Source organism: Lutjanus erythropterus, chromosome 4, assembly GCF_056507025.1.
Source record: "Lutjanus erythropterus isolate fLutEry1 chromosome 4, fLutEry1.hap2, whole genome shotgun sequence".
NCBI lineage: Eukaryota > Metazoa > Chordata > Actinopteri > Lutjaniformes > Lutjanidae > Lutjanus > Lutjanus erythropterus.
Window position 1 is genome coordinate 41064304 of NC_139320.1, and position 19727 is coordinate 41084030.

Here is a 19727-nt window from a genome sequence, read left to right on the forward strand (position 1 = left end):
AACTGAGAGACTATTATCTTGTTTTAGAGAATAAGCTAAAATATGATTTGTTAATTTCATACACTCTAGCATAAACAGTACCATTTAATTTTAGGTTGTTAGTGCTTTAACATTCCCCTCGATTAAAGGGAGAGTATTTGAAGTGTGTTACTTCCCAGCACGGATGCTAAGCATTGGACTGCTGTGGACAGGGTCAGTGGAAAACCACATTTTAGCCACCTTAAAAATCAGTATCAGTTTAAGTGTTCATTCAGAATATTTTAAACAATTTACCTTACCATCAGACAATCTTTTCCAGTCATCATTATACAGCTGTCAACAGACAACAACATCCTGTGAGACTGCTGTTTCAGTGAGCCCTGTATTGAAGTTGTCTAGTAATTGTTTCAGTGATTGCTTTATATTGGCTCAGCCAGGTTACGTAGGATGCCAGATCTACTTATAGATAGGTGACTCATTTTGAAACATGAACCTTTGTTATGTTTTCCTTTTTTGTCACCCTTCTGTAGAATGTTTTGGTTGTTTATAACACAGTAACAGTTGATTTAATGTGTTGAAGAAATTAAATAAGGCATAATCAATTTTGAGCGTGTATGTATATAAATATCCCAGCTTTAAGGTGCTGGTAAAAGTGCGAAATGCATCTTGAAAATACTTGGAAAGAGAACTGAAAAAAGACTTTGGAAAAGGTGTAGGAACCCTGAATAATTTAACTTTGCAGAACATGAGAGCTGCTGATCTGCCTTGATCTGTTATTATGTGGCTTCCGTGAATCCAAACTAACCTTCTAAAACACAAAGTCACAAAATAACAAACAAACAAGGCAGTGGTAAACCAGCAACTCCTGTGTTCTGCACGTTAAAATAGCTGATTTTGCTAAAGGAGTCCGGTTGATTTGGAGCGATTGATATTTGGCTTTTATAATGGTGGTTTCCATCTGAAAGGGCTAATGAAGCCAGTGTTGGTGCAGATATCAGGCTCATTTCAGACCTACGGTGCATGTTAAGAACTAAACAATGATCAGTGAGGGCATATCTCAGGTCTCACTCTTCTTCAAATTTGGATTTCATAATGTTAAATTATTTGCATTGATGAACATGTGATGCCTTTTTCAGCTTGAAATTATAAACAAACTGTTGGAGCTTGTGCACTGTATCACAGTCTAACTGTTCAAATGTTTTGTAAAGTCTTTTCTAAACTGTGGTGCAGGTATCAATTTGCAATCAATTACAAATTAACTGTCGCACACACACAAACACGCAGCCAAACTGGTCTGTGTGCTTGTCTATACAGGTGCATGTCAGGTAGGTCGGTTGGTCGGGCATGCAGGTACAACCGTTTTTTCTCTGTTTTAAATCTGTGAAAGCATTAGGTTACAGTAATCCTGCTTCTGTAGAATACACGCACACACACACACACACACACACACACACACACACACACACACACACACACACACACACACACACACACACACACACACATTAATGCACAGGTTACAACAGTTGAGCTCAGTCAGGCTGTGCGGGTATCCATAATGAAAACATGAACGAGCATCATGAGCGTGCAAAAGCGCAAGAGCCATTGCACTTGAGAAATTGCTATTCACACCCCCCACGCTTGTCTCTCTCAGTCTCTCTCCTCCATATCTCCCTCCCTCCCTCCTTCGCTGGATGTACTCTCCCTCTCCCTCTCTCTCAGACGCTCTGTTGACAAAGTCAAGGCTGCTCTGTGTTGAACTGATCTCTGTGATTTATTCCTTATTTTCATATCAACACTGCCTCATGTGATCTGAGACGTGTGGTGGTAGGTGGACGAAAAGGGAGGGAGAGGGGGGAGGAGGACACACATGCATTTACACACACACACACTCCTGGACACAGTCAGTTACTGCCTGGTGCGGGTGACAAGAGTTGGATGCTGCTGGATTAGTGATGTGTCACCATCAGTGTCACCGGTCCTCACTGTGACCTGAACAACTTCTGCTCTACAAGGGGAAACAGTTTTCTTCTATCTCTTCTCATGGGAGCTGTTACTACTGAGCTCAGTGTGAGGCTTTGACCAGGACTGCAATAAATACCTCCATAGCTCTAAGAGGGACTGAAAAAGAGGAAGAGGAAGAGAGAAAAAAGAGCAAATCAATATTTCACAGAGAATCTTCAGAAATCCAGGCTTACTTTGCTTTTCTACCAATGCTGGAATAACAGTCTTCAGAAGGATAATTCCAGTCAACCCCAGGGGGAGGAGGGGTTTCTGTAGAGAGTGTGTGACCCCTCTGGGGCTTCAGTGTCGTGGCCCAGGGGCTAACGCTCCAAGGGAAGCCGGAGCAGGAGGAGGACGCGCTGTTATTGTTTTGGATCTGTCCATGCAGCTGTGTGAGATATGACTGAGTGTGGGACAGCACTCCTCATGGCCCTCCGCTGTCCACTGTAGCCCCAAATCAAGCTTTGGAGGCAGGCATGTCCGGCGGGCGGATGCCCCTGCTGCTGCTGGTGGTGCTGGCGGAGGTGCTGAGTGGATGCTGTGTACCAGGGGATGGCGCGGGGAAGCACAAGGGAAGCTGGAGGTGGAAGGGTGACAGGAGTCGTGAGTAACTCCTCTTCCATTTGCTACACTTTATTTGCCTTCCCTCTTCTTTCCTTCTATTCTTGCATTTTTTTTAGCTTATTACAAGACAAACCAGGTCAGACATTGGTCGCACTTTATTTTACAGTACAAGATATAACAAGCCATACGTCATATCAAATTTGACAAAAACTAGATATGTTTTGAATTAGACAGTATTAGAACCTTTATTGGACCCACATTAGACGTTATTAGAGTAATTAGAGAACTATACTGTAAACTAGTGTATTATGTTAGACCCTTATTTGAATTTATTAGAGGGTTATTTGGAACATATTACAATGTAACTGTACTGTGCACTAAAGTGAAATCGAATATCTGCTTCTTCCCAATTTAAAAAATAATATGTGAACGAGAACTGCCAAGTTAAGGCCAAAATTATAGGTTTAGTCATATGGGCGCATGCAGAAATTTATTTTAATACAGCAGGTCAGCCATTCCCAAACTTAAGAATGACAGAATAAGAATAGCCGCTGATTTTGAAATCTTCTGCAGCCCACCCAAACCCTTAATCACAACTCTGATCAACACACAAGATTAATTGTGACAAGATATATGATACATTTTGTTATGTGTATGTGTTATGGTGTAAACTTTTTTATTAGTTCTGATTACTTTTTAAAAAAAATAATCATAAATATTTTAGGATAATTCCAAACTTATAAAATTGAAACTTAAAGTTGCTTATTTGTATTTATTTTTAATGACTTCTTGTGGCCCACCTGTAGTTTTTTAATGGCCCACCACTAGGATTTCTTTGGAAATCACTGCTGTAGGCAGATAATGTGATTTGACACAAGAAGTAAGCATCAGTCAAGGCTACTTTGCAATTCTACAGTACCAGCCAAAGAAGATGCGTCTCAGGTAGTAGATATGTGAGTTCATTATAGTTTACAGTCCTGCTCTGTTGTACTGTGTACATAAATAACCTCTATGAAAGTCTAATAAGGGTCTGACAGTGAGAAACAATACACTTTAGTTTACAGTATATTTCTGTTGTAATGTGTCTCAAATTACCCTTTATGAAAGTCTAATAACGTTCTAACAGTTGGAAACAATACACTTTAGTTCACAGTTCTGTTATAATGTGTCCCTAATTACCATCTAATAAAGTCTAAAAAAGTGTCTAATTCTATCTAATAAATAACATGTTATGTCCAGTTTTTGTCTAATTTGATACAATCTATGGCTTGTTAGATCTTATTAGTGTACTGTAAAATAAACATCTTCCTTATACTTTGTATGTTTTCTCTTTTCCATCACCTGGACTTGTGGAGTCAGATCCAGGAAGCACTAAACATTACGTGCCACTTTGATTACTCTGGTTGCCGTTCGAGTCTCAGCTCATTTCTCTGTGGCACCTGGATATGAGAGTGAAATAAATCGTCTATATGAGGCCAGCGACCTTGGCCTGTGTTGCCAGCTTTAAGAGGTATCAATATGGACGTGATTGCGAAAGTGCCTCTCTGCTGTTGGATCTGCAGCGAGTTGCAGTTCATAGTTTATTATCCACCTCCCGGCGCTCCTCTTTTCTCTCAGCATCACTCTAATATTCCTGTATGAATATCTCTCAGGGTCTCATTGGTAGTCATTAATTGATCAGTGTTGAGTTGTAAAAAGCTACTCAGAGTGATGGGGCTGCCTATTTCCTCAGAGTAAAAGCTGGGTGTAGCTCTGAGTGAGTTCATTATACATGCTGACACATGAGTGCATGGATGTCGGAGAGGAGAGAGGATGTTCAAATGAGCAGAGAGCTGCGGTTGATTCAGGACGTAGCTGCTGTCCCTGGGCTTTTGGCCGGGGGCTAATGGGATTGTTTGGCATGCCACCACTGCTTGAGGCTGAGTGATGAAGTGGGGAGAGTGTCCCTTTGTGTCCGTCCCCTCTGTAGAGGTTAAAGGGAGATCGCTATCTTGATACCGTTCCAAGATTAAATGACTGGGATGGGATGGAAGAGGCACCAAGTCAACGTAAAGCAGGTCACATGCCTTCCCAAGGAGACATGAGCTGGTCTCAGGGTGGCATGACAGGCGATATCTTTTATAGGTTTAGATTGCAATGACACTGGAAGGTGTGAGTTTGGTTTTATATTTAGCTACATGAAGATGTACAATAGTGGTCTCAAATCCCACAGTTTCTTCTTAGATTACTGGGGAACTTTTTATTTGAAGGGGTGTGCATAAGAGTTTCATTACACCATCATTACCATGTCATGGCACCTGTCGTTAACATCAAGCAGCCTTTCGAAATGCTTGACTGTTTTCTTTAGGTGTCATTCAATTAATTATGTCATTTTTAATGCAAAGTTGACATTGTTTGAGATGACATCTTAACCAATTACCCAAGACAAAATAACCTGTCAATGTCTTTCTTATGACTGGGGCTGCAACTAATGATTACATTCATAATCAATTATCCTGTTGACTATTATCTTGATTAATCAATTAGTTGCATGGTCATAACCGTAACCTGTCATTGTCTTTATGACAGCTTGACATTAAATGAGACAACGGAACCTTTCGATGTCTTTGTTATGACACCTTGACATTAACTGACCCAACATAAACTTTCAATGTCTTCATTATGACAACAGTTTTAAGATTACGTTATACTGTCCTGTGGTTGGTTTTGATACTGACAGTCACAAGAGCATTATAAATGTGTCATAAATATTTGCTCTCAGAGATTTCTGCTTAGCTACCTGAAACATTGACAGGTTATATTGTCTTGGCTGATGTCAAGTTGTCATAATGAAAACATCATCGGCTTGATTAATGTCAAGCTGTTCTTATGAAGACATCTCAAACAATGTCAGCTTTATATTAAAAATGAGGTAATTGACAGAATGAGACACTTAATGACAGGAGTCATAAACATTTATTAAGACTCTTTCATGGTCATGATAGGTTAACTGACATGGTTATGACAGTGTTATGACAGTCTTACGCACACCCCTTCAAATAAAGTGTTACCACTTACTGTTTATGATGTTTAATTCAACACAGCTCAACAGTGGGTTTTGGTTAATGGGGTGTAAATTTAGGGATTTTCATGATTCAAGATGTTCATTGTCTCACCAGTTAGACCAGCAGACTCTTGGTTGGCCACGAGAGGCAATTTGAAGATGTCACCTTGAGTTCTGGGAAACTGTGAAGAGATGTTTTGTTCCTCAGTTTAGTTATTATTAATGAATTCTGTTCTTTTTTTCACCACATATCAGCTTTCACATGATTTCTGCAGTGAGAATCATCTGCTGCTGACTACAATGAATTTAATGAGTGACTGTGCACTTTTGCATAGGTATGTTTAATATATTCACTTCAGTGGATGTCGGTTGATGGAACATACAATGGTTGAATCTTGACAGTGTTTTGATGTCAATAATATTTAAATTTTACACTTTAATGATTTGTTTCACTTCCTTTTGTTAGCCTGTAGTTCATTTCCCATCAGTAATACTCCTATGCCTGTAATATTTGTCTTCCCTCTTTCTGTTGAACTCCTCCGTTGTCGCCTCAACCTTTAAATTATCGTTCCTTTTGTCACATCATTAATGTGCAGATGATTGATGCCATCATTAGAGGTGATATAAAAAACTTGTCAAGTCGAGCTGTATGTTGGAAGATATGTGAGCTTTACTTTTACAAAAACCTGCACCATTTCTTCAAGCAAACTTTCTGTGCACTCTTAAGTAAGACTTTGATTTGTGACTGTTGATAAAATAAAGAGATTATTTTTGATAAATTTATTACTTGCAGCTTGAGCTTTACGTATTTCAGAGTTGTTCTATAGTCTGACCCCAACCTCTCCTCTCTTGCACCAGAGACACTGCTTAACACAAAAGCTGCTGTACATTCTCCCTGTCAATCAATTTTATTGATCACATGTGCATTTTTATAGCCAGAGTAATAAATTCACGGTGTGGTTAGGAGCTCTAAGTCTGGCTGTGCCATCCTTGACCAGAACCAGCACCTGTAACATTTCAAACATAACAACAGTTTTCTGAGAAATGCAACTTTAGCTACTAGGTGTTTAACTTTGTATTTTAAAGCTGCTATAATCAATATTTTAACGGATCAAATGTCTCCAGTTATACAAAGAGGGTTGGTCATGTGGCCCACATCCTTACTGCTCTGGTTTGCTCCCACCACTCTCAACAACCAGTGCTGTTTCCAGATGCAGCAGTAAAAATAGTGCAGCATTTAACAGCTAAATGGTCTGATATTTCCCTCAAGAGTTCTTAGAAGGCAAACTGGAGAACACTGGATTCACCAAGTGGCCAGAAACACAACTCCAAATGAGGGCTAAATGTTTCTCCATATCTGCTATGTCTATATAAAGAACAGTTTGTTACTGTAACAAGTTTGCCACATCAAATTAAAGGGACAGTTCACTCCAATATCTCCAAGAGTCTTGGAGATATTGGCCACAGAGATGTCTGCTGTCTCTCCAATATAATGGAACTAGAATGCACTCAGTTTGAGGTGCTGGGCTTGTTGTTTTTGATTTTGGGTGACCTTTCCTTTTAAAAGCTGATGATATATCACTGTTGCGTTTGCAGCTTGTTTCTGCTGCCCCAAAATGGCCAAAAAATCAGTGAGGTTTAAATGTTCCCACAATATTTGGTGCAAAGGAAGACCTTTTCATGTCATAACCATGAACTTCACCTCTACTATTTGCAAAACATTTAATAGGAACAAATGTATTTTGCAAGATGCTGCCCTGGTTAACACTACGGATGTTCCTGGCGACTAATTTCCCTGTCGATTAAATGCAAAATTTAATTCATACTAGTTGACTAGTCTAACAGTAAGAAACCACTCAGAAAGCAGTTCAGTTTGGGCAAACTTTATTAATTGATAATGTTAACACTGTCCGAAAAAATATTGTATATATTAAGAGCCATTTGAAGCCGTTAATCACGGTCTACAATCGCCAAATCATATTTTTAATGCCGCTGAAATGCGTGTCACTTTGCGCTGTGCAATACAAACATTACACATTAACCTACAAAACATGACAACAACTCACTAAATGTTTTAGCGGTTACCTTTTCACTGAAGAGGATCACAGTGTGTGCAGGTAAACAACCTGGAGCTGATGTTAGCTGCCAGCCTGCTACACAGTGTGGTTAACGTTAGCCTTGTTAGCAGCAACAGCTGCTCTGTTTGCAGGTTAATTTCCTTGTCTGTGCTTAATGTGGTCACATGTTGCTCCACCTGAGTGGTTATACACCAGTTTATTCTGTCACAGACTACATTCAACATCATCTCCATTTTCTTGATTAAAACACTGCCAAGCTGTATTGGATTTTCGAGCTGTCATCTGTCTGACTTTGCTGATATAAACCTCCAGGGTTGTATGGGCCATCAGGGTGTACGCGCTTGCAGCGTATGATGAGAGGGGCTCCCATCTGTTGGGGCCATAGCCCCGACTAGTGGTGGGCAGCTACATAACATCTTAGAGGCATGACTAAGTAAGAGGAATGAAATATTGATAAATAGTTTAACTGACTAGTATTTCTTGTGCCGACTAGCGAGGGTGGTGACCTTTAATCATGCAGTCAAGTAATCACACACATCCTTAGTTAGCACAGCCTTGAAATGTGTCTTATTATCATTCTCAGCCCATGTTAGGTTAGACTCACCACAACCTTTTTCCTTGAGGCAGTGTCGTGTTAGTGTTTTCTAATCTCTTCACCTTTTCCAGCACATAGTAAAACCGCTTTATCTGTAGCAACTACTAAAATGTGAAACTGTCGCCTATAAAAGTGTGTATGGGTTTATCTTACTCGTCTCTTGGATGCTGAATGTGTTGTGCTGCAGTCTGCACACAAAAGTTCCATTTGGCAGCTCACAAAGAATACAGTGATATGCATGAAGGCAGCCTGCTGAGATTTATAAGTGATACTGTCACCTGCTATTATTTGCTGCCTGAGACTAAATCTCTTCTAAGACAGAGATTCTCCATCTGACAGAGCAAGATTTTGCACTTTTATACTTAATGTAGGCACTCAGTATCTATCTCTCTGCACACATAGACACTGGCAGCACATGAACCCACAGTAGGACTAATAGATAAAGCGGGATTTCTGTGTGTGTGTGTGTGTGTGTGTGTGTGTGTGTGAATTTCCGTGTGTGCGTACATGATAAATAAAATATCACATTTTCTATTTTTAGCGACAAGTTGTCTCCTTGAGTCCACACAGCTTAGATATGTCCCTCTGTGCAATCCTTTCCTGAACATCTGAAGCTTTACTCTCTGCTTTTCACATCTTCTCCCTCCCAGTTCTTACAACAATTTGCTGGACAAGTTGAAAGACTGCTCAGAGGGGTGGCTTAGTTTTGTTGCTGCAAGTAGATGGACTGACCCTCTTTCAAAATGACACCATCATGTATAATTAATTGAAAATATTTTCAGTATTCATGCATAACTATAAGCTCTGGTCCATCTTATACTTGAGTCCACAGAACGGACCACCAGCCCTGTGCTGTTTGCTGAGGTTTGGGTTCTCCTCCCTGACATGCCCTCATCTTTATGATGGATGAGGAAGATTATAGGATTTATGGCTGATTTACTCTGCTCTGCATGCTAATAGAAGCCACAGAAATATGGCTGGCTGCCTCTCAGGATTCAATCAGTACAAGACACTTATTTCAGATCTACCAGAGTTTTCTCATGGATAGAGTTTAAAATCTGGATATCTTTGCTGCTTATTAAGTAAATAAAGATGTAGACAGATTGTCTTTCATTGCGTGTGTGGTTTGTGTGACTAAAATAGTCTGGAAGGCTGTCAAGAGAAATTACTGAGCCATGTGGAGTTTTAAGTATGTTTTCAGCCTGGATAAGTCTGTGGTTTCATTTGCCTGAATTGATGAGACTTCCTTGTGAGCACGTTTGTGTATTCTGTTTACAACTATACCAACTCCACTATTGTGAGTATCAGTTTTAGCTTGTAGCTTGTATGAATTATTTTCCATGGGAGTTGCATATGCAGGGATATGAACTCATGTATCCAATAGATGGCAACAGTGACTTGCAGTGTGGTAGAGTTTGGGGGAATGAAGGCGTGCTAATGGGCTGTGCACTGAATCCTGTGGTTTGGGTCAGAGGCCAGATGGAGTCCAGACAGTCGTAACCACAGACACACTGTCATCAGAAACACAGCCCAAACCAGTAAACCTTCGCTGGCATGTAAGACAATTATTGCACATGCAATAATTGGAATGTATGATATTTAAGATGGATGTAATGAGCATCAGGTCCAAATCTGTCTTTCTACTGTACTTGGGCACAGATCCCAGAGGTAACTTGTAGAGTACGTTTCTGGCGAACACTTCATCACAGGGTTAGTAAACGATGCTAATTAAATGAAAGGTGTGTCGATTGTGCCTGTAGATCAAAATGAATCAGGAAAGAGTCTTAGTGGTGGTGGAACTAGAGCTTTCACTGTGAAAACATATGGGCCTGCCATAAAACACCTGCTTTTAGAAGGTTTAACGTTCTGCCCACCCGAAAGAGTGCCGGAAGCAAAGGGTATTTTAATGTGAATAATTCACATAAATTGAGCTGGCCTGTCTGTTTTCCTCTATGTCCATCACTTACGCTTCCATATCTAATATTTGAGCACTGAATCTAATCTCATTTTAAAAATTCACTCCAAAAATTTGAATTATTCATAATGACACCTCTAATGACCATTAGAGCTGTTAATGAGCACCAGAGCCGAGATTTTTTTCTTTTCTTCTGGCTGTTTTTATTTTTGATCATTCTGTACTTTCCATTCTCCACCGTCCCACTTTCTCTCCCTTCAAGACTTCTGGAGGTTCAGACATTTTTTAATTAGGTGAGCTGATAATCTGTTACTGCAGTCACATACGAAGTCATCAGCAAGGCCATGGAAGGTCAGTTAGTGGTGTGGTTGCCTGGGAAAGAGTACAAGATGGAGAATTATTATTCATCAACCACTGCTGTTAAATAAAACACTTTAAAGCTATAATATGTAGCATTTCTGCATTAGTCTAAAAACACTTGACCTAAAATATACATTTTAAAAAAACTTAGACTTAAACCACATGACCAAGTATATGGGGGTAAACAATAATGTATGGAAAACATTCTGTTAAGAAATTATTTCTTTTATAGTACATTAGATTATAGTATAAATTAGAAGGCTTGTTTTATCATTAAGGCTGTAAAGTTTTGTAACATTCGTGACACAGTCTAATTTTTATCTATAGCTTAAATACTTTAATGAAATCAAAAATAAATAACTTAGAAGATGTGGACAGTGCAAACAAGCACAGTCTCCATGGAAACTGTAGAATTTTTACAGCAGTAAAACTTCATTCAATTCAGTAAATGCCTTAAGGTTTTTCCTAACTAAGGAAACCTTTTAAAAGATTCTGTGCAACACCCTCGAGTGACATAGTTTATGAGACAGCTAAAAGTGCTTTGTGCAACCAGACTCTCTCAGTATATGTGAAAAAGAAGCTATAAAAATATCTGTTTCACTTTTACAGAAGCAGTGTCTCATTATGCATTTTTGTGGTTACGTTGTGCTCAATTTACAATGCTGCACACTAAGTCACTGTATTAAATCTTTATGGGTATTGTGAGAAGAGACACAGTCCTTGGGTGTTTGCTGTATTCACACAATGCAAAACAACCTTGTGAATTATGAGAAGAATTTAAACTTTTCAGCTGAGAGAAGTGAAAAAACAGGTGGACACTGTGATCAGATATGGTCCATAAATATGGGGCTCTGACAGGCGTGGGCCAGGCTGAAAGCACGGGGATCTGGAATTTTGAGGATATGTAGGGTCAGGGGTCATTAAGAGCTGAGGCAGGTCTTTAGAGGTTAGAAATCAAATGGTACCACTCTTACCGCTCCTTGATGTTTTATTTCTCCTTTTTCACGCCACTTTCACTTGAAGATTTTTAACAGGCAAATATTTGCACATACGAACAGCCCAGTTTCCACATCTGGATCTGGGACATATAAAAATGACAAATAAAATGAGCAGGAAAAAAAAAATCATGCTTTTACTTCTCATTTGTATTCTGTTTTAGTTCTGTCACTGTTAGTTTGATACCATCCACTCTGTAGACCTTCAACCGGTCTGTGCCTTTCTGTCAGTGTTCATGCTGAGAAACTATCACATTTGCAATCACATTTGCATGAACAGCATGAACCCACATTCATAAACAATTAAAAATATGGATAGTGGAGATGATGTTAAGTGGCTGTCATTTTATTTATTTGTTTATTTGTCCAGATTGGCGGCTAGTGGCACATCAGACCAAACAGAAGTTAGAAGTAACTGTTAACAGTCTACATAATGACTCACTCAGGTTGATTTGGTATGAATAACACCACATAATGGTAATGCAATTTATTATAACTAATGTACTGTGACTCTTTTAGCAAGGTCTGTGTAAGTTTGTTGTAATAAGTTGTTCTTGAGCTGTGAAGGCTTGTTTTTAAAGATTTGTCATAGTTGAAATTTTACATAAAAAGAAATAAGAAAGGGGAACAGGTTTGGGTAGCTGATGTTTTCTTAGCACAGTGTCCAGTTGCATATACATATAGAAAATTGAAAAGAAAAAAAAAAAAACAGAAAAAAAGACTCTTGGTTAATGAATTAGATACCAAACAATGATGTTCCTCATTATATGTTGCAGATGCAGCAACATTAACTTTACTTACAGAATATTGATGAAACAGAAACAAATCAATGCTTAATATATACTGTAGTATCCACTTTCCACCTAAATAGAAAGCCAGTACAGGAATATTTATTGCTATTTATTGGTCAGGGTTTAGTGTACTCAAGGAGGTGTATCTGGACTGGATAATGGAAACTTCAGATATGTTATTCCTACATGGTGAAGCTTCACTTTGGAAAGTGATGTAAGACCACCGGTATGGCACAGGTGGACCCAAGTCATTGTTTTGTATGTCACAAGTAAGTCTCATGTCTTTGCACCGAAGTCAAGACAGGCATGTCCAGAGTTGAGTCTCAAGTGAGTTTCGAGTCAAACAAGTCATAATGTAACAGTGAGTTTCCATCCTTGTTGGTTTACAAAGTTACTACTCTGTCCGGAACATTTTGCAAACTGCAGTTGTTTTTATGTTGACAACAGCGTAGTTTTGTATGCAAACAAAATGATCTTTTGTATGATGATTGTATGATGGTTCTCTCCTGCAATTTGATGTTTTTTTGATGGTTGTCTACACCCTCACCAGGCCAACAGAGTAGTAAGCAGTGACAAGAAGTGCAGTATGGGAGAACAGGCCATACCTAAGTAAGGAGGTAAACAGGCGAAAATTGAAAATGTGGATCAAAAAAAATATTTTTTTTTCTGATCTCTTAGCTTCATTCTTCCTGCTGTTGTTTAAAAGAAATACCGGAGACTCTGCATTTTCCTGCACACACATTAAAATATTCAGGTTTGGCAGAATGAGCTCTTTCATTACCTTTTTCACTGATGAGACAGCCTCTCTTTTGGTTTTCTGAAATACATACTGTTGGGCACTCAGACTTAGACACATATGAGGCAGGCAGGCAGGCAGGCAGGCAGGCAGTCTGTGTGGCTGACAGCAGCAAAGTCTACCATCCAACCACAGCAAAGACAGGGCAAGCTGTTTACCATCCCAGACAAAAATCTTCTGGGGCCTCTGTTTTCCTCTGACTCCACTGATGAAGTGGTAATTACAGGAGAGGCCTCACACCTCCTGAGAGCAGGACATCTTTGTGCTCACGGCACTCTGTTGTTATGTCTGTCTCAGGCTCAGTTTGGTCACGCCATTGACCAGAGGCATCATGGGTGAGAGTTGTGCATGTGGAGCATTATGAGCTGCACAAGCAGAGATGCCAACTGCTGCTACTGGTCAAGTGGGAGCTGGAGAATTCTGCTTTGTGACTGTTGCACTTGGACCAATTTGATGTGATCACAGTTGGCAATTCTATACATTTTTAATGGGAGACCTCCTCTATCTGTGAACAGAGTAACAGCTGCAGTTTATTTGAAAGGTTGTATGTGTTTTTTTTTTTTTTTGGGCTTCAATAATTTTAGTCGATGATTAATCGTTTCATTTTTTCAAGCAAAAAACATGTACTGGTTCCAGCTTCTTAAATGTAAGGATTTGCTTTTGCTGCTTTTTTCTTCTTTATGATAGTTAATGGGTGATTACATGAAGATTTATTGAGCATGTCCTAGTGTTTTATAAAAACAGCATTTAGTTATTATTACTTGTGACATTTGCTATAAAGAGAGTGAAGAACACTGTAGGGATAAATGTCTCCTTTCTTAATTTTAGCATACAAAATATTCAGGAGAATTGTCATTACTGAAATGTGTCCGCATCTGTTATTCTGTGTGTGTGTGTGTGTGTGTGTGTGTGTGTGTGTGTGTGTGTGTGTGTGTGTGTGTGTGTGTGTGTGTGTGTGTATGTGCCTTCTATACTTCTACTCTATATTTATGATGAATATGGATATTTCTAGTATTTCACAAGCCACGTATATATGTTATTGAAAATTATTGCATCCACGCTATATGGTAGTAAAAACTACACTGTCCCCTCAAATTAACAAGCGCTCCCAGAATGCATTACTTGAGACAGAAGATTCAAAATGGGCACAGAGTCAGTTGTTCTCTTTCCCTCTTTGTAAATATCATTGGATCATCCTACTGTTATACTGTTGATTATCAATACTGATATGAGGTGATTATCTATACATTTAAAATTACATGTCATTATTTTTTGTGATGTTAAGACAATATAAGACTTAAACATGTAACAAAGTTAACATGTGTGTAGCATGCTAACATTTCATGCTGTTTGCTAACTTAATTAAGAGCATCTCATTACTGTGACATCTTAATGTCTTTGGATTTTGGACCTTTGGTTGGACAAAAGAGGCCATTTTTAAGAAGTCACTCAGAAAATATCTTGAGCTTTTTTCACAGTTTTATGAGATTTTGTACATTCTAGTGGTTCTTAACCTTTTCAAGTCAGGATCCTAGAGAAAAAATCAAGTTGGTGTTCACATCGAGACCCCTCTCTTTATCTGCCTGAGACTGTTCAAGAATTGCATGAACGCTACCAAACTTACATTATACCAATGGTAAATATCTAAGCTACACCTAACAAAAACGTTTTTCTGCCACAGAACATTTTTTGAAATCAGCTTAATAACTATTCAGCCTGTGTGCATGGCTGCCTGCAGTGGCAGACCCACACAGTGTTCAGCACAATCCAGCTGTGTCAGTGGTTGGTCTTCCATGGTGGGAACTGAGCCGGTCTTTGCATCAGCATCCCTCTGTCGCTGACACAGCATTTGCACACATCATTTCCTTACAACAATCCCCAGCTCTGTCTACCAGCATCAGCATGGTCACGATGGAAATGCATTCCTCACAAAACACTGGTGAGCTTGTGTTTTGGATCTGCGTGGAGATATTGGAGCCATCTGTTTCCACAACACAGACGGAAAGGAGATTTTCTCTGGGTTTGAAGTCGACGTCAGTTGGTGTTATTGACGAGGATGAAGAATCCAAGGTTGAGTGTAGATTACATTTGTAATGTTAAATTGAGCTTCATTCTCACCATATGTGGCAGTCTCACATGTAACTGCAGAAAATTACACCTTACGGTATTCAGTCTCCAACAGGTCCATGTGAAAACCTTGGTTTTCCCCCTTTTTTAGAGGCATAGTTCAGATTATTTAATGTGGGCTTGTATGAGGTAATTTTTGAGTCAGTGTATTAACTACAGGAAATGGTGTTAGACACACTCCTAGTTTGGAGAAGCAGAGAGAGGCAGTAGCATGGAAGCTAAGCAATATACTGCTGTGCACAGAGTCAGCAACAAAAGGTACTTTAGCCACTTAAATAATCAATATCCGTTTAAGTGAACACTATATTTAGAATATTTCCCCTGCTTTACTTTGCCATCAGACAGCCTTTTCTGACAGAAAACCACCATAATATGAGCCAAATATCACTCTTTCCAAACAAGCCAAACTCCAAAAGTGAAATCATTTATTTTACCTCCAAGAAGACACTGCACCTTCCTCAGTTTGTTAGTTTGTTTGTGTTATTGTGTGACTTTAGTGTTTTACAAGGATAGTTTAGATTTAGAGTAGTCACACAGTAACACAAACATACTACCAGATCAAGGCAGTGGTAGTTCAGGAGCTCCTTTGTTCTGAGAGGTAAAATTAATGATTTTGCCAGTGGAGTTTGGTGAGTTTGGAGAGAGTGACATTTGGCTTACACTGTGGCAGTTTCCCATCATAAAAGACTGTCTGATGGCAGAGTAAAGAGAATATTGTGAGAATATTCTAAACACAGCATACACTTAAACTAATATAAAAAAAATTTATTAGGCTAAAATACGTTGTTGCTGACCCTGTCCACAGCGGTGCATTGCTTCGCTTCTATACTGGGGCTAATCTCTGCATCTGCAAACTAGGAGTGTCCTGAATGCCATCTATTGTAGGTAATACATGGACTACCGATACTTCGTACAATACAACCCTACATAAAGTGGCTGGAAATAACTGGAAAAATTTATTGTCTCACTGCAGATATATATATTGCTGACTTTTATGAGTGCAGCATGAATAGGAGAACAATAGGGGAATCACCCACAGCTTATGACTCAGTCAGAGGCCAGCCATGGCAGTGGCACTAATCAGCACTAATGAAGACTGGCAGAGGAGCCTCACACCATAAAACCTAAAATGAACCCCTCTAATTAATTTGCTAATTGGAAATCTGGATTGAGACAAGGTCGATGTTATTATACTGAACAGTCTCTTTGTGTCTTCATTTTGAAAAGGCCAACGACTGGTGATTATCTAAAGTGCCACACATTTGATCATCTGGTCACTGCATTTCTTTTTTTTTCAACTTGTGAATTATGTTGCCACATTGTTGTGTTACTGTGCTTTCTTCTATAATGCTGGAAACAGATCTATTCAGCACTGAGTATGCAGCACTGTTGCTGGATGAAAGCGAAGCAGCACAGACATAGTCCCACACCACATGAAGGCACTATTGGACATATTACCACCAGATGTCTGACACTGTGGCACTCGTTCCCCCTCTGCAGCCCTCTTGGATGCATAAATGCAACAAAATTGTTGTTGATGTCTTCTATGATTTATAACGCTGTGGATTAACTGCAGTTAAACAGCAACAGTTGTATTTGGCATCTTACTGTCTGCAACCGCGTTTTTCATGGCCAGAATGACGAGTTTCTTCGGAATAAAAATGCACTTCTTTAACAGGTCCAAGCTGAACACAAACAGATGGTAATGTAATACCCTGCACTGTAGCACATCAGTCCATAACCTCGCTGCAATCCAGAAAGTCACCTGCCACTAATAAATCTGGCTGATTTTGTGTGGTGAAGGGGTGACAGAAGGGAGGGCTATGTGAGGCCTTGACAGGAGGTGCGGAGAGTTGCACTTTGTCTTTTGTTGCATTTCTTGCCTTTTCGGGATTTACGATCTGCTTCTCACAGCCTCTGGCTTCGACATTCCCATGTGTCATGTGACACCACCGCTTTGTTGCGAGCAAAAATCATCATGCCCGGGAAGCCCGTTGTAGGGTTTATTTGACACTTGCAGTTCGTGGAAAATGGTTCATATTAACATTTCTTTGGGTGATATCAGCAGCAGCATCTGCCAGAGACGCTCACAAGTTATTTTTTGCAAGTCCAGGCCTAGTTTCAAATCTTTGTTTGCAAGTCCAAATCAAGTCTCAAGACTTAGTTTGAAATGTGTGTTCTGTCATCTGCTGCCATCCAGTCTGTTTAGAACACTGACTAGGATTCAAAGTACATACTGTCATATCATCACTCCTTTATCTTTTAGCTTACAGTATCTGCACTGATTGGTTGTTTGGTCTTTATCAGTTTTTTTTCTGAATATAGAGAACATGGCTTAAAAATGGATATAGACTAATGTTACTCAGAGTAACAGGAAAGAATTGCTAACATTATTAGGTATGCAATAATAACTATAATCTATTTTTCAGTTCGAGTACAACCATATTGAATAATTAAACTTGGTTTCTAGCTAATGGTGGTTTAAAATCTACTGTAAATTAACACATCCTTCTCACCTCTCAAACTCATGGTCAACAGTAAACTTGTTATTTGCCTGTAGCTGACATTAAAAATTCAACATGGTCTTTCTCTCACCGATGGTGGCAGCTGATCATGGACAACCATTTTATAGTCATGGCAAAGCCAGTACTGTATGTGAACAAATGTGGCAAACAAACAAATACTGAACTTTTCAAGATATTCAATGAACACCAATCAAATAAAGTTAACCTATCTTAGCTACAAAGACAGTAGTAAACATAAATTGCTGGTGCTGAGCTAAACATGTTTGCTAACCATCTATAGGTGATAACGTTAACTTTGACTTTAGCAAGAGGCCGACCTTTCTGGTTGTGTTTTCAGGTGCCTGATAGGGACTGTGCCCACCACAGGAATTTTTGCTTATTTTTTGCCACATATTTTTTGAATGGTTGCATGTAGAGGTGCTGAATCTCCATTCTGCACTGAGCACTGAATGATTGATAGGTTTTTTTTTCTGGTCGCCAAGAGATAAAAAATGTTCAGCTTTGGGTAGAACGCTGTGACAGTCACTGTCATTTTTTTACCCAGATGTCCAGTGACAGTGGAGAAGGAGTAGGACACATAGACTACCACAAACTCTTAAACAAAGCTCTACTGATTAGTACTGAGATGTTTCTTTGCCCAAAAAATCTAATGAACTCACACAGAGCAGCAGGTCTGACCTCTCTCCCTACATGCTTCAGCCTTCCTGTCATCCAGAGCTACGGCTGGAGCAAGTGCTTGTGCTGTCATTTTTACATTCAATACTTGTTGTGAACGCAAACTATCAGGGAAAGTAGGTACTTGCAAAACATAAATTAACTGCTACTTCCAGAGATACTCCATATCATAGCAACCAGAGTGTTTCAGCTGAAATAACTCTGCGCCTGCAGAACACACTTTTGCTCTACCAGCTGAGAGTTTTCAGAAGACCGCCTGACATTTTCAGCTGGGAAAATGCTTCGGTGGACCCAGGGACTTAAAGTTCGATGTAGTTGATCCAGCATCCTTTATTTTGATACCACAGATGTTGCATGTAGCAAGTATTTTGTTTGGGTCTTGTGTGAAGTTATTACAGCTGTTGTTGCTGCAGCTTTCAGTCGTCTCCGGCTGTGTGCACCAGATGCATAAGGTTACACATGATAATAAAGAAAGAAATAACATTCAGATTGTTAGGCATTTCCTAAGTGTTAATGTGCCAAAAAATAAAAAAGATTGTTCATGAGTCCCAAATCCTGAGTCTGAACAAGTCTCAAAGTCATTGTGTGTGTGATTTAAATGTAACTCAAGTCCAAACCACAAACCAGAGTCCTTCTCTGGCATTTATATTTCAGAAGTTACTGATTTGAGAGTAAACATCAAAGGGAATGTTTAATTTCCCCATGACGATGATCAGGACAGCTGCACAACACAATAAGAGATAAAAATAGCTCATGCAACTGCACTTTCAATAATCATAACAGCGGGGAGCAAGCTAAGATAACAAACAGAACACTATACGGGCCCATATGAGGTCCCTCTTGATGTCATTTCCATATGAATTATAGGCGTGGATATCACAGCTGGTATGCATCCATTTCCATATACACTCTGGCGTGTGACTCATTCTTATCTGCAGTCTATATGCTGTATGTAGATGTTCTGTGCCAACACTTCACAGGTGCAGACCAATTTATCTTACACTGATGATCATTATAATAAAAGATAAATACTATAGAGGATTAATAAATATGTTGAAAGATATATCATCTTCACTGACAGGATTTTGTACTGCAGTGAGTTAGGGCAAATGCCTAATGAAATATTATGAATCGCTTTATAACCTGTAATTATGTCGTCATATGAGCACCCCGTGGCAGAACAGAACATCAGGTGGAAACAAGCTTTGATTTAGTGAAGTGACAGTTGGAAGGGTTGCACGGAAGGACGCTGTTTTAAAGGTATATTTGAGATCATGTTG

At 39.3% G+C, this 19727-nt stretch overlaps 1 protein-coding gene across 3 annotated transcripts in view; it reads left to right on the plus strand.

Moving 5' to 3' along the window:
* Positions 1–19727, plus strand: part of robo1 (roundabout, axon guidance receptor, homolog 1 (Drosophila)) — a 328311-nt gene that overhangs the window by 85989 nt on the left and 222595 nt on the right. Inside the window, exon 1 of one of the 3 annotated variants that reach the window (XM_084717998.1) lies at positions 2567–2586. The exons of the other annotated variants lie outside the window; for them this stretch is intronic. The gene's annotated coding sequence lies outside the window, so the exon portion shown is untranslated. Of the gene's footprint in view, positions 1–2566; positions 2587–19727 lie in introns of those variants that run through there. 3 annotated transcript variants of the gene reach the window in all.